The following is a 14,919-nucleotide window of genomic DNA, read 5'->3' as shown; positions in this document are numbered from 1 at the left end:
GGGACAGTGGATGCACATGTACCCACAAATGGTGGGCACACAGCTACCCGGGAATGGTGGGTGCACAGGTACCCAGTGAGGGTGAGGGCACAGAGGTTGGGTGCACAGGAATGGTGGGCACACAGGTACCCACAGAGGGTGGGTGCACAGGGATGGTGGGTGTGAATACCCAGGGAAGGTAGGTACACAGGTACCCAGGGATGCAGAGTGCACAGGTACCCAGGGATGGTGAGCACACAGGTACCCAGGGACAGTGGGATATCCAGGGATGGTGAGTGCACAGGTACCCACAGACAGTGGGCACACAGGTATTCAGAGATGGTGGGTGCACAAGCACCTGAGGTGGGTGAATTCACAGGCACCCTTGGACGGTGGGTGCACAGGTACCCAGGGATGGTGAGGACACAGGTACCCAGTGACAGTGGGGGCACAGGTACCCACAAATGGTGGGCACACAGGTAGCCAGGGATGGTGGGTGCACAGGTACCTGGGGAATCTGCATTCACAGGTACCTGGGGACGGTGGGCGCACAGGTACCCAGGGATGGTGAACACACAGGTACCCAGGGACAGTGGGATATCCAGGGATGGTGAGTGCACAGGTACCCACAGACAGTGGGCACACAGGTATTCAGAGATGGTGGGTGCACAAGCACCTGAGGTGGGTGAATTCCCAGGCACCCTTGAACGGTGGGTGCACAGGTACCCAGGGATGGTGAGCACACAGGTACCCAGTGACAGTAGGGGCACAGGTACCTGGGGAAGGTGAAAGCACAGATACCCACAGAAGGTGGGCACACAGGTTCTCCTAGAGGTGGGCACACAGCTCCATGGGGATGGTGAATACACAGGTACCCTGGGAAGGTGTGAGCAGGAGTTACCAGGGAAGATGTGTGCACAGGTAACCGGGGAGTGAGGGCATAGAGGTGCCCATGGAAGTGGGGGCACAGGTAACTCACACACCTGCAGCCTCCCAGGCATCCCTCACTCACTGCCAGCCCTGCAGAGGGGGGGGTCCCTGGACCCTGCTTTGTTAGTGAGGGTCACTCAGCCAACAAGGCTCCCTTGGCTAATGAGGTCCCTTGGCTCTTGCAGACGGATGGGGCTGCCAGCTCCAGCCCAGTGTGCCCCTGGCTCCTGGGGCTCCCCACCCACCCTCTGGTGCTGCTGTCCTGCTCCTCAAAAAACCCCTTCAGCTTTGGGGATCAGGGCACCCTCTGGGGGGACAAAGCCCCAGCAGCCCTGGCTGGGCAGGTGGAGCACAGGGGCTGCTCTCAGGGCAGTTGCAAGGGGATCAGGAGGTGCCTGACCTGGGGGCTCTGAGATCCCACCCGTGGCTGAGACAGCATGGCAGGAGCTGGGGACACTGTGCTGGGGAGGCAGGGGGCACCAGAGCAGGGCAGGCTGGGCAGTGTGATATTAATACACATTTTCCCGTGATGTTCTGGCACAATTTTCAGAGCCAAAGCCGGAGGGAGCTCCTGGCCGACACAGCCTGGGTTTGTTTCTCTCCCTCTTCACTCTCCCCTCACCCCCAGATCCAGCGGTCCCCCCACCCCTGTGGCTCCCAGAGCACCGGGACGTGTTGCTGGAGCATCGTGTCCATCTGTCCTTGAGCCGTGGGAGAGGAGAGGGGAGCTGCCCCCATCCCTGCCGGCATCAGCCCTCTCTCTCCACAGCATCTTCTCCGCCTGGCTTATCTAATGGCTGTGGCACGGCCTTTAAATGTCACCCACTAAAGAGAGCACGACGGCGTCCGGGAAGGGAGGGGAGGCTGGGTGAGACAGGATGGGAAAAACAGGAGCAAAACAGTATCGATTTCCAGCCAATTATCACTGTTATCAAAGCAGAGCAATTAAAGGATGAGGCCACATCGCCAATACCCGGCTGCCCCTCCGAGGCGAGGCGCGGGCTCAGCGGCTCTGTCGAACACACACAAGCACACAAACACATCCGAGCGCCCCGTTCCCTCTGTGCGTGTGTGTCCGTGTGTGCTCGGGGCACACGCGTGTGCACACACACACACACACACACACACGCACACAGAGGGGTCCTGAGCTCCGCCGCGTCTGCTGAGCTTGTTTTCCCGGTGGAGTTAATCTCCCCAGCCCGCTTCACCGCCTCGATCTCCGCGCAGCCAGGATGCGCCTCCCTCCATCTGGCTCTGCCTGAGCCCAGGGAGGGTGGGGGGCGCTGGGGACGGCTGGCAGAGCAATGCCCGGCGAGGGGCTGGATCTGAGGGAACTTAGCGCCTTTCTCCTCCTCAGGTCGTCTAAAATGTTCTCTCTCCGTGTGCCCATCCCTCCTCCTCCCTCCTCCTTCCCGCTGCCCCCAGGTGCAGGGCCTGGCTCCGACCCTGCTGTGCCCCAGGGCTCTCCCAGGCTGCCAGCTGGGCACTTGCCCTGCGATGGTTTTGGCTATTTAGGCTCTTGCAGGATGGATGTTGGAGCCACACAGCTCCCAGTCACACCATCCCTGTCCTCGGTTTGTTCAGCTGGAGCCCAGGAGACTGAGGGGAGGCTCCTCGGGGGCTGCAGCTCCTGCCCAGGGCAGGCACAGGGGCAGGGGCTGAGCTCTGCTCTGGGACAGGGACAGGAGCCCAGCAAGGGCTGGAGCTGGGCCAGGCCTTGGCATGGAGCTCAGGGCAAGGTTCTGCCCCCCGAGGCTGCTGGGCACTGCCCAGGCTCCCCAGGGAATGGTGCCAAGGCTGCCACAGCTCCAGGAGCTCCCAGGGCTGCTCAGGGTGGGGTTCTTGGGGTGGCTGTGCAGGGACAGGGGCTGCACTGGATGACTCTTGTTAGTCTTTTCTCACTCAGGATATTCCAGGATTTTATGATTCTGTGATCCCATCACTGGTGGGTGGTGTTTGGGAGCACCAAAGATGCCAGCAAGGACCAGACCTCTGGCTCAAAATGCAGCCCAGAGCAGTAATGGGGGTTACAAGTGGAGGATACACTGTGTCACAGCACAGTGACCCAGTGGCACTGGCACAGGGTGCCCAGAGCAGCTGGGGCTGCCCCTGCATCCCTGGCAGTGCCCAAGGCCAGGCTGGACAGGGCTTGGAGCAGCCTGGGACAGTGGGAGGTGTCCCTGCCATGGCAGGAGTGGCACTGGGTGGGCTTTAAGGTCCCTCCCAAGCCAAGCCAGTCTGGGGTTTTACAAACACCCTCAGTGAACAGCCTGAGACATGGTTCCAGCACTGGGAGGGTCAAACCCCCACAGCCAGGGGCAATCCCTGGTTGGGCAGACCCCAAAGCCTCCCCCTCCCAGCCTGGCAGCCTTGGACCCAAGGGCTGCACTACCCACATCCAGTGGCACAGCTTGAGAGCAGCATCTCCAGCAGCCATCCCAGGAGATGCTTCCCAAGCATCTGGGGAGGAAGGGAAGCTGAGCTCTGGTCCTATTGCCTGGGAGGGAGCTTATATGGAAAACCACAGAGGCTGACAACAGCAGAAACCCTTGTTTGGCCTTGGCCACACTTCTCAGCAGCTCAGGAGCCCCATGCTGGCTCTCACCACTGAGAATTGCTGCTTGCCTGGGGAATGAGCAGGACCTGAGCCCTGACACCCTGCCTGCTGCCTGGTCCCCCCCACTGCCGTGTCCCCTGGCTGCTGGCTGTGCACAGCTAACACATTAACCTAGTGCTGCGCCCGCCCCCGGCCCCGCACTCCCTGCCTGTGTGACACACATCTGGGCCAGCACAGAGGTGCAGGGGGGCATCAAATCCTTTTAAAAGGCTCAGTGGGTTAGAAACCCCCTTGCAATTACCACCTTCTCCTTGTCTGGTGCACACAAAGGACCCTCCGGGGTGCTGGGCATGTTCCTGACAAACCCAACAGAGCCGCGGGAGCCAGGAGGAAGGGACGGACGCAGGAGCCTTTTCAGACTCTGCTATTTGGTTGCAAACTGCTTAATTTCCTGAACAAAACGATATTTTTGTTGTTGTTGTTGTTTTGATGGAAAGGACAGCACTTTTTTGGCATGGTACAGTCCCAGGGCTATTCATCCGTCACCACAGCAACGAGCTCCATCAATGGCCATCCGAGATTGCGGATGATTAGAGACAACATGTAAAAGGTGGAAGACGCTGGGCACCTCGAAAACCTCGTCTTCCCAAATGACTTGAATTATCCTCATTATTTCTCCCCGGCCAATTCTCTCCCCAGTCCGCAGGAGACGTCGCTGTTATATAAACACGGGAAGAGCCAAGTTATGAGAGCAGGTGGATGAGAAGGGAATGGTCCCTTCTGATGGGGACTGACCTGGAAAGCTCATGACATGGAGGATGAAACCCTGCGAGGTGCTCAGGGCATCCTTCTGTGCCTGGAAGTGGGGAGGAGTGGGGCCACGCTGCTGTCAGGGCACTGGGGACCATGGCTGAGCCTCGGGGTGGGGTGAGCACAATTTCTGCTTTTCCCAGTCCTGCAACTCTTCCCTGAACTGTGCCAGCCCATTCCAGGGACACAGTGAAGAGCTTCTTGTTGGTTTGCACCTCAAGGACCCAGCCCATCACCACCACCAGTTTTTGGGGTAAACCAGAGAGAAAGAGGACACTGGAGCCTGGAGAAGGTGTGACATGTCCCAGTGGAGGGACTTCCTGTGGTGGCAGTGTCCTGAAACATGGCAGCCCTGAAACTTTAATGCCCACCTGCAATATTCATGGTGCTTCCGACAGCAGCAAGGTGGGAATTGTGCAGAGCAGCCTGAATATTTCATGGGGGGCTCTGCACTGGGATTTTGGGACCGTTTCCTGCACTGCCACCACAGCCCCACCCTGCCATGGAGTCTGAGCCATCCGGTGTGGAGGAAGAGTGATGGCAGGATCACTGATCACAGACCCTGATCTGCAGCCAGAGAGTCCCTCAGAAATAATCAATGCATGTTTTGGCCCTGCCCAGAGTGGGAGGAGAGGTCATGTCCTTTTGGGCATCTCTCTGCTCTGGGGGGGATCAGGAGACCCGGGGTCTGCAGGGTGACCTCCCCAACTGGCTTTGGGGGATGTCCCCCACTCTGAGTCCCACAGCACCACAGAGGGGCCCCAAGAGCCCTCCCTGGGCTGGGATGTCCTGGTGTCACTGCAAGGGACAGCTGTCCCCAGTCCTGTCCTCTCTGGCTGCTGCAGGGTTGTTTCCTTGCTAGAGGCCCTTGTCCCAGGGCCATTAGAGGCATGGGAGGTGACAGTCACACGGGTGGCTGGGATCCAGGTCAGCTCTCCATTGGGATATCCCCTCTGTGAGCCAGGTGCTCACAGCCAGCCTTACACAGGATCCTGACCCAAACTGACCCAGCCCACGATGGCAAAAGGTCCCCAGAGCAGTGACACCACAGTGGGGGGGGAGGTGATGGTGACAACATCAGGGGACAGCAGCTCCTCCCCATCCTCTGCAGCCCCCTTGGCTGCAGCCCTTCCTGAGCACTCCCTGCCTGGGGGGCTGCTGGGGGGTGGCTGCCTCTGAAGGGAGCCCCAAGGGCAGCAGAGCCCACCATGGCAGGGACAGGGCTCAAGCACCCTCCTGGTGCCAGCAGAGCCACCAGCTCTGCAGAGCCCATCATGGTGCATGTCCCCTCCTCACTCCGTGCCTCAGTTTCCCCTCTGTGTCCTGGGGATGAGCCCTCTGTCTAGGGCATTTTCCAGGACCTCAGGCGAGAGAGTGGGATATCAGTTATAGGAATGTGCCCTCTGTTGATGGAGTCACCAAACTCTCCTTCGTCCCCTCAAAAAAGGAAAGAAGCCCAGAAGTTTCTCTCCTCTATTAGGTGAAAAGGCATCTCACAGGACCTGGGGGACTTCACCTCAAACTTAAGGATAGCTAATTGCACAGGAGCCAAAAAGTTCCACCTGGGCAATTTAGAAAAAGAGGAGAACAAAGAAACCAATGCCTTTTGTGAGGTGTTTTACCAGGAGCAAGACCCTCTTGCACCTGGATCAGTTTTTTCCTGCAGAGTTTGTTATTTTGCCTTTTATTGAACCTTTTTGTTTCCGACACTACCACAGAAGCCATCCTGCTGATTTTATGCCTTCTAAGGTAGCTGAGCTATCTTGGGGGAGAAATAGATCTCCAAGAGCTTATGAGACCTGACTCGAGGAGGCTCCTGACTCCATCCAAGGACAGACCCCAGCCCTGGAAAGGGTGGCCAGGGGTACGAGTGCCCATCCTTCTCTTCATCGATGGAGCAGCACAAGGAGGCAGAGTGTGGGTGCTTCCCCTGAGCCCAGCACCAGGCAGGATCAGCTTTGCTTCCCTTCTGGAAGGATGTTGGGGCTTCTCCTTGGAGCAGGGGACTGGGGACTGCTGTCACCACCCCTGCATGGCTCCTGGGGTACAGGGACATGAGGGACAGCTCTGGCCCAGTGTGGGAAGGTGGCTGTCCTTGGGGCAGTGCCTGGTCCTGGAGAGTGAACCCTGCACTGTTTTGACTTCCTTTTCTGTTAGAGCCACCCTTGCTGTCCCCCAGTGCCACATGTGAGGTGCTGGCACCTCTGCTCTGGGGCATTTGGGCCATTCAGGGCTCCATGTGCTGACTCCTGGCTTGGGCTCTTCCCCTCCTTCAGTCCCCACCACGTCCCCAGTGCCCCTGCTTAGGGAGCACCCCCTGGCCAGGAATGCCCCCCAAATCCCACCTGCCCCCAGCTCCCCAAGCTCCCCTTTGGGTCCCATCTGCTGCCCTGCACCCCCAGCACCTCAGGGCAGGGGAGGAATGGCCAAAACCACAACAGGGAGCCATGGCTCTGATCAGGCTCGATTGGAGCCGATAATTAACAAGAGAAGATCGATAAGGGAAGCAGCTGTGCTGCAGCCAGGGACAGGGACAGGGACAGGGACAGGGACAGGGCTGGGGCCCCTCCTGCCACCCGGGGAGTGCCCCTCTCTGTCCCCCTGTGCCCCCTCAGTGCCGGGGCTCTGCTGGCATCCCGCATTCCCACAGGAGGAGGATGGGAGATGCACACTGAGGGCTTGGCCATGTCCCCCGGGGAACCAGCCACCACCACCAGGCTGGGGGTGACAACGGGGGGACCCCTCCCCATCCCACAGACCCCAGGCCACACAGGCAATGCAGCCGGAGCCCACGCTCCAGGTCAGGGAGCTGCGGGGTGGGAGAAGGAGTTAATTCCTACACCGAAAAGCTCTTTGCCGGCATCTCGTCTCTAATGGAAGAGTCATGTCGGATTAGCGGGAGGGCGGACGAGGCGCCGAGCGAGCGCCCGGCCCGGCGGGCCCGGCCCCGGGGACAGCGGGGGCAGCCATGCGGAATGGCAGATCTGGGCCACTGTGCCAGCGCCGCCGGGGCCACCGCGGCAGGGACGGACCGGGGGAGCGGCCCCGTGGAGATCCCACGCGGGATTCCATCCTCACCCACTCCCCGAAGCCGGGGATGCTTCACCTGTGTGCCCACCTGGGGCTCGCAGGGGAGGAAGGGAGGGAGGAAGGGAGGATGCTCCGGGAAGGACGAGAGGGAGCGAAACCCTCGGGGCACGGCGGGGTTTGGGGCTCAGGGGCCACTGGACCTTCCTGCGGTGCCGGTGCCACCGGAGGGGAGGGGACAGCGGGGGGGACACGGCAGGTGAAGGCTGAGAGACCGAAATTCCCTGTGGGGACTGCTCCAGACCTGCGGGATCGCGACAGGAGCGGGAGGGAGAGAGGGGGAGGGAAGGGAAGGGAAGGGGAGGGAAGGGAAGGGAAGGGAAGGGAAGGGAAGGGAAGGGAAGGGAAGGGAAGGGAAGGGAAGGGAAGGGAAGGGAAGGGGGGACGCCCCAAGCTCCAGGGCTCCGCAGCCGCTGCAATCCAATCGCCGAGGGCGAGCAATGCCCGGGCGATGGAAAAGTGGGTCAGGCACATTGGACACCATGTGCTCCTCCTCTCCTTTCACACTCCTTATCGCAGAGCCGATGGTAAATAAACCAGCCCGTCTCCCCAGCAACCCCGGCGGGCGCTGGGCTGTGCCGGGAGCGGAGTCCAAGGTGAGCCACGGTGGCAGCCATGGGAGCCAGCCCGGGCAGCTGCGAGGCCGGGCTGAGCAGGAAGCCCCAGCCCATGGTGGGAGCAGGGTCTGCCCGGCTGCCAGGGACCCCCACCCCGCTCTGGTGGGGTGGGGAATGTGGGGAAGGCCTGTGTCCTGCTGTGATGCTGCCCCTGCAAAGGACACTGAGTTCTCCCGAGCTGTTTGCTGGTTCTGGCAGAGCCCAAGATAGAAAAACTCCAGAAAATGGGGATATTTGCCACGAGGAAGCATGGTGAGGTATTTGAGGCACCTTGTCTCCCTTGAGATCTGTCAGCAGGAGCAATGGCTGAGAGCCTCAGAGCATCCCTGACCCACTGACCTGTAAAAAGGAGGCATCCCAGAGGGGCCCCACCCTGTATCACCCCACCAAGCATCCCCTCCTCAGGTAACCCCAGTGGCTCTCCCGAGGCAGGGCTGGTTTGCTGCCACCCCCCCTCCAGCTGCTTAAATCAAGCAGAGCCCTTTGTTTTCTCCTTTCATATTATTTAATTCTCCTCTCCTCACTTGCACTGCAGGGGCAGTGGCTAAGCCCAGGGCTTTGCTAAGCTGGGATCGTATTAAAAGAGCAGAGAGGAAGAGAGTTTCTGGTGCTAAGCTGCTTGTGGTAACAAAGATGGATTTAAGGAAACTGCTCCCATAGCGATATTATTGCCCAAAAGCACCCAACCCCAAGGGAAAGCACCTGGGGATGCAGGGAAAGGCCTTGGGAGGTTCCAGCTGGGATGCAGCAGCAGCAGCCCCGGCACTGCAGGGCTGGGGGTCCTGTGTGGGGCCACCAGGCGAGGCCACAGCTGGAGCTGGGACCCACAAGCAGGGCTGAGCCCCTCGGGGCGGGCTGGCACCGGCCCCTGGGGCTGCCCAGCGGTGGGCGGCTCACCTGGGCTTTGGCTGCATTAAAAGCTAAGCCCTCTGGCGCGGCTTTTTCCAGAGCAGCAGCCAAAAAGGCGCTTACGGGGCCGAGGAGGGCGCCTGCCAAGCCCTAATTAGGGCCGCTCAGCGGTGCTAAGGCGCAGCCCCGGCCCCGGCAGGGCGGGGCTGAACGCACCGGGGATGCCGCTGCTGGCCTTGGGGTGTTCGCTGGAAGGGGGAAAATCCTCCTTCCTTCCTTCCTTCCTTCCTTCCTTCCCAAAATTGCACCAGAGGGGAGCTGGCAAGCCTTCCTTTGGGCTTGGCATGCCCAAACCAGCGGGATGCAGGGATCAGAGCCCGGGCATGGGGAGGGCCAGCAGCAGATTTCTGGGCACTTTCCTCTTCCCTGCTCTTTACCTCGCCTTCTCTCTGCATTAACATGTTAACTTTGGCCAAGAGCTTTTCCCACTGACCTACTGATCTTTCCTATTTTGGTCCTTGGAATTAAGGGATTGCTGGGATTAACTTGCACTAAAGCCTCCAGATCGGCTCTGGAACGGGACGCCCAGGTACGGGCACCACGGGCACCGGGGGCACCGGGGGCACTGGGGGCACCGGGGGCAGGAGCCTGGCAGTGCCCGAGGGCCCAGCACGGGTGGGACAGGGCAGCACCCCACTGTGCTGGCAGCTCTGCTCCTGCTGCTCCCATTGCCAGGGTTTGGGACCTGCTGTGCTCAGGGCCGGGCACCCATAGGCAGGGTGGGGTGCCCAGAGCCCCCCAGCAGGGATGGATGGGTGCTCTGAGGGTCAGGGTCTGCCCTGGCAGCAGGGATGCCACCGAGGGGCTGTGCAGCTTCCAACCCCTTCCCCAGGGAGCAGCTGCTCCCCATGGCAGAGCCCTGGGTGGGCAGCAGGACAGGACCTTGCCCAGCACCATTCTCCTGCTGCCAGCCCCAGCCTGGGGTCCCTCAGTCATCCCCAGCTGAGCCCTGGAGGGGGGATGCTCCTGGCACCTCCACCCTATCCTGCCACATCCTCTGCCTGCCCCACAGGGTGATGCCCCAGTGCCACCAGCCCCCAGAGCCTCACTATTGGTGGTGAAAACAGAGCCCCCATCTTGGTGGCCCTGAGCCATCTTTTTGCAGCCTTTCCACAATATTCCAATATGGGGGTAAAATAAAATCTCCAAATTTACCCTTTTCACCCCAGATTGGAGGTTCCCCTTAAAGGCAGGTGGCTTTTCCACCTGGAGGGACCATTCCCCATCCCTGCCCCAGCCCTAGGGACTGTGTCACTGCCAAGTGCCCCCATCTGTCCCAGGACCCCTGTGCTCACCATCGGGCATGGGGGAAGCAGCATCACATGAAACTCAGCAATTTTGTGGCTGGGAAGTTCAAAAAGATGGAGGTGAAGGAGGGGCTGGTGGGGGGGGCAGGAACAACCCAGCTTTGAAGGTGCCTGGAGATTAACTCAAGGCCATGGTTGAGGCTCGGAGACTTTTACAGCAAAACCTCATTAAGGCAGGAGCGGGGGGAACGGGGGGAGTCAGGAAATCTTCTAAGCAGGAGGAAAAATGTTTGATTCAGCAGAAACAAGTGGGAAAAAAGCCCCCTTGAGTCCCCCCACTCCGCTTTTATCTGTCCCGGGGGGGATCGGGGCGGAATATGAAATCTGCCCCTTTCCTCTTTCCTGTTTATCTCCTAATTATGACGCTGGAGATTCGGCAGCACCGCGCGGTGCCCGGACGGTGCCGAGCTGGGGCTGTGCCAGGGGGAGCTGCCTGGGGAGCCCCTGCACCCCTCGCCCTGGGCTGAGCCCCTGGGGCTCCAGGGAGGGAGGGGATGGTGTTGGAAGGGCAGGACCATCCTTCAGGTGCCAATTTGGGTGGCATTTGTGCAGTGAGGGGGGTCAGGGCTCTGCAGCCTGGGCCAGGGAGACGCTGCCTTTGCCCCTCCCCAGGGACCACCAAGCCCAGAGGGGTGAGCAGGGCTGGGCCTGGGGCCAGGGAAACCAGGGGCAAGGGGAGCCCCAAGCCCCCCAGGGTGGGCCCTGCAGCCACCCACGGTCACACAACACCACGGCCCAGTGACCTACTTGGAGCATCAGTGAGCTACAGCAGTGTGGGATGGGGATGGAGACAGGGATGGGGATGGGGATGGGGATGGAGAGAGGGATGGGGATGGAGAGAGGGATGGGGATGGGGACAAGGATGAAGACAGGGATGGGGATGGAAACAGAGATGGAGACAGAGACAGGGATGGAGACGGGGACAGGGATGGAGAGAGGGACAGGGATGGAAACAAAGATGGGGATGGAGACAGGGATGAGGGTGCAGATGGACAGGGATGCAGGAAGAAACAGGGATACAAACAGTGATAGGGATGCAGGCAGGGATGGGGATGCAGGCAGGGATGGGCATGCAGGAAGGGATGGGGGTGCAGGAAGGGATGGGGGTGCAGGAAGGGATGGGATGGAGGCAGGGATGGGATGAGACAGGGGTGTGGATGGAGGCAGAGATGGGGATGAGGCAGGGGTGTGGATGGAGGCAGGGATGGGATGCAGGCAGGGATGTGGATGGAGGCAGGGGTGTGGATGAGGCAGGGATGGAGGTGCCGTGCTCCACCCCAGTGGGCACCCACAGCCGCTGCCCGGGGCACAGTGGGATCCAGCCCGGCCACGGTTCCCCCTCCCGCAGCCCCTGAGGAAGGCTCAGCAGTCACTAATTGCTTGGGACACCCCTCGGGGTGCGGGGGGAGACTGAATGTTCCTCCCCCGGCAGCTCTGCTGGCCACGGCTCCAATTAGCCTCGTTATCCTGCGTCGCTGCTGATTAGGGGCCGGGTAATTGCCCGGCGTTCGGTGTCCCTTAGAGCCACATGGCAGCAGCAATTGCATAAGCACCGGGCAGGCGTTACGTGAGCCGTGAGCGAGCCAGGCCAGCCCGGGGGCTCCGGTTACACCTGGCCCTGCTGTCCCCCTGCTCCCGGCCCCGGGCGGTGACAGGGACAGCCCCGCACGGGCTGCAGGACGCAGGGGTGCGCGCCGCTGCTGCCTCAGTTTCCCCCTTCTCCACGCTCTGCTTTGCACTCACAGTGTGTCTGAATGACACCCACGGCCCCATGACCCCGCAGCCCCATGCCATGGCCCCTGAACACCACAGCCACACAGCATGGCCTCACAGCCCAACAGCAGAGTCCCTCCCCATGGCCCCACAGCCCCATGACCCCACAGCCCCATGATCCCATAGCCCCATGGCCCCACAGCCCCATGCCATGGCCCCTGAACACCACAGCCACTCAGCATGGCCTCACAGCCCAACACAGAGTCCCACCCCATGGTCCCACAGCCCCATGACCCCACAGCCCCATGCCATGGCTCCTGAACAGCACAGCCTCACAGCCCCACACCACAGTCTCATTCCATGATCCCGTAGCCCCACACCACTGCCATTTGCCATGGCCTCATTACCCCATGGCCCCACAGCCCCATGCCATGGCCCCTGAACACCACAGCCCCACAACCATAGCCCCACACCACAGTCCCATTCCATAATCCCACAGCCCCACACCACCACCCCATGACCCCACAGCCCCACAGCACAGTCTCATTCCATGATCCCGTAGCCCCACACCACAGCCATTTTCTGTGGCCCCATTACCCCATGGCCCCACAGCCCCATGCCATGGCTCCTGAACACCACAGCCCCACAGCCTCCCAGCACAGTCCCATCCCATGGCCCCACAGCCCACACCACCACCCCATGACCCCACAGCCCCACAGCACAGCCATTTTCCATGGCCCCATTACCCCTGGCCCCACAGCCCGTGCCGTGCCAGCCTTTGCATAAGCAGCAGCAGCAGAGGTGCAGTGACTCACAGCACTGCAGCGGGGCCACGTGCCCAGCACCATGCCTGATCCCACTGCCTGCCAGGCCTGGCACAGCTGGCACAGCCACATCTCATGCCTGTGGTCTGAGGGCACTGCCCCGTTTGCTTTGGCACAGTGAGGGACCCCCATCCTGCAGCCCCGAGGCACTTCAGCAGCAGGGGGGGAGGGAGGGTGGCACTGGCACCGTGGACAGGACAAAGCAGTGACCCTAACCCAGCCCCTGAGCAGGGGGTGCCCCCTGTTCCACCCCCACAGCTGGGGGGGCACAATGAGGCTCAGTGGCTGCAAGTGCTGCAGTTCTGCTGCAGCCCCCCCAACCTCCAGTGCTGCCCTCACCCTCAGACCAGTGTGGGGCACATGGCTGGGCCTTCATCCACCCTGGGGCTGGGGGACAGGACCCTCATCCACCCTGGGGCTGGGGGACAGGACCCCCATCTTACCCTGGGATTGAGGGACAGGACCCTCATCCATTCCAGGGATTGAGGGACAGGACCTTCATCCACCCTGGGGCTGGGGGACAGGACCCTCATCCAGCCCTGGGATTGAGGGATAGGACCCTCATCCAGCCCAGGGACTGAGGGACAGGACCCTCATCCGTTCCAGGGACTGAGGGACCCCCAGGACCCCCCCATCCATTCCAGAGGTTGAGGGACAGGACCCTCATCCCTCTTGCCCAGCCCTGAGCCTGGGGGCTGCCCTGGGGCACATCCCCCCCCCCCCCCCCGAGGATGAGATGTGGGGACCCCAGTGCTGAGGCCCCCATCAGTGTGTTCACCCCGTGCCCCACTCCCTGCCGGGCAGCTCAGCCACTCCAGATGGGAAACTGAGTCACGGCAGGCGCCTGGCAGTGCCCTGGCAGTGCCCTGGCAGGGAGCCCAGGCAGGGACACCGCGGGGTCCGGCGGGGCCAGCCCCGGGCTCGCCGAGCCTGGGGCTGCTGTTCCAGCCCCGAGCGGGGTGAGGGGCTCTGGGTGGGGGCTCTGGGTGGGGGGCTCTGGGTGTGGGACGGGCGATGCTGGCAGAAGGTTCCCCTCTCGCTGGGTGGGGCCCGAGGGAGAGCAAACAGTGATTAAGGCGCGATGGTGTCATCCGGAATTCCTGCTCACCTCCGGGCCAGCCCGGGGCGGCTGCGCTGGTCCTGGTGGCCACTTCAGAGCTGCCACAGCCTGGCAGGGCCCCGCCGTCTGCCCTGGCCCTGATCACAAGGATTTGGCAGCGGGGCTGGGGCAGGAGGAGAAGAGCCGGATGGTGGCAAGTGTCAGTTTTTGGGTCCTTGTCCCTTCCTGGTGGCCGTTTCTGTCCTCTGCCACTGGTGCCACCTGGGCTGGGCTGGATCCAGCCCCGCTGGACCTGTCCCCCAGCATTGTCCCGGTGGGTGCAGCTCCTGGCACAGAGTCTGGGCCTGGCACCACGCAGGAACCAAGGGCAGCTCTGGCCCTCCAGCCCCACTGTTCCCATCAGCAGGAGCAGCAGCAGGAGATGCTGGGGTGAGGTCTCTGCCCCAGGCAGATGTGAATGAGCTGCACCAGCTCCTGTCACTGCATGGAGAGGGGGAGAGGGTTTTTAGGGCATGTTATGTGACCTCCACTGCAGAAACAGCCCTGGTCAAGGCTGCTCCTCTCTTAGGAGCAAATGTTACTCCAGGGGCTCAGCCACCAGTGAGCTGGCTCCACCTTGCTCTGGCTTTCCTGGGAGTGAGGAAAATTCCCCCAATTTAAACCCAGCCAAGCCCATGGGGTGAGACCCCATCAGGAGAAAAAGGGGTCGTGCTCTGGTAGAACCTCTCCACTTCCACTCATGTGGCCTCAAAGCCGTGGGGCTGAATCCCAGATCTGCAGCACCCAGCACATGCTCAGGTGACCCTGCAGCATCTCCTTCTCCCCTGGGCCTTTCCCCGGGCCATTCCCGAACCTGTGGGTGCCCCATGGGATGCAGGAAGAGACAGGGGGATGTGAACAGAGATGAGACGGAGCGGGGGGTGCCGCACACGAAGGGTTAAAGGGCCGGCGGCGGGAGCGGGTGCGTGGATGGCTGCGTGGGTCCCGCGTTGCTCACGGCAGGTGTGGTGCCGCTTATGTAACCTCATACTTTTGGGTTGCGCCGAGCACTCGGGGAGGATTTTTCGCTCTCGCTCTGCCGCGATTCAGTCACGATTGTCCCAACAGCCGCAATCGGCGACCGCCT

The sequence above is a fragment of the Agelaius tricolor genome, unplaced genomic scaffold, assembly GCF_023055355.1.
Source record: "Agelaius tricolor isolate 1412-34295 unplaced genomic scaffold, bAgeTri1.0.p SCAF_33, whole genome shotgun sequence".
NCBI classification, from domain to species: domain Eukaryota; kingdom Metazoa; phylum Chordata; class Aves; order Passeriformes; family Icteridae; genus Agelaius; species Agelaius tricolor.
This window is presented reverse-complemented; position numbering follows the sequence as displayed.